This window comes from Penaeus monodon, chromosome 29 (assembly GCF_015228065.2).
Source record: "Penaeus monodon isolate SGIC_2016 chromosome 29, NSTDA_Pmon_1, whole genome shotgun sequence".
Classification (NCBI taxonomy): domain Eukaryota; kingdom Metazoa; phylum Arthropoda; class Malacostraca; order Decapoda; family Penaeidae; genus Penaeus; species Penaeus monodon.
This window is the reverse complement of record NC_051414.1, coordinates 12,495,810-12,496,246: the sequence shown is the minus strand read 5'-3', so window position 1 is coordinate 12,496,246 and position 437 is coordinate 12,495,810.

Below are 437 nucleotides of genomic sequence, written 5' to 3'. Positions count from 1 at the left end.
ATTGGTCATTGCAGACAACAGCATGAAGTAAATCGTAAAAAGGCTTTCACTGAAACGCGGAAGATAGTGAGTGACATGTGTCTGAGGATCTTGTCACCCATTCCCTGTCATTTGGTTCTTTTCTTTGTCGAATATATGATAAATTGTGTGTTTGTGGTTATATCATTGGTGAAATTTGTCATTTTCTACTCTGAAAATACTACTACTGTATATCGACAAAAGAAATGTAAAGAAACTCGAATTAGACAGCAATATTTGCATGAGAGGCGAATGAATGAAGTCGCAGCTCATCTCTTTCCTTTACCCTCTGTCTCAGGACTCACAGAGTCCCACGGTAATGCTTCCACCCACACTTCATATCATATTTTTTTTATATGAAGTTGGTTTATTTGAAGCCCACTCTTGCTTCAACTGATAGTGAATGTGGAAATTTTCAT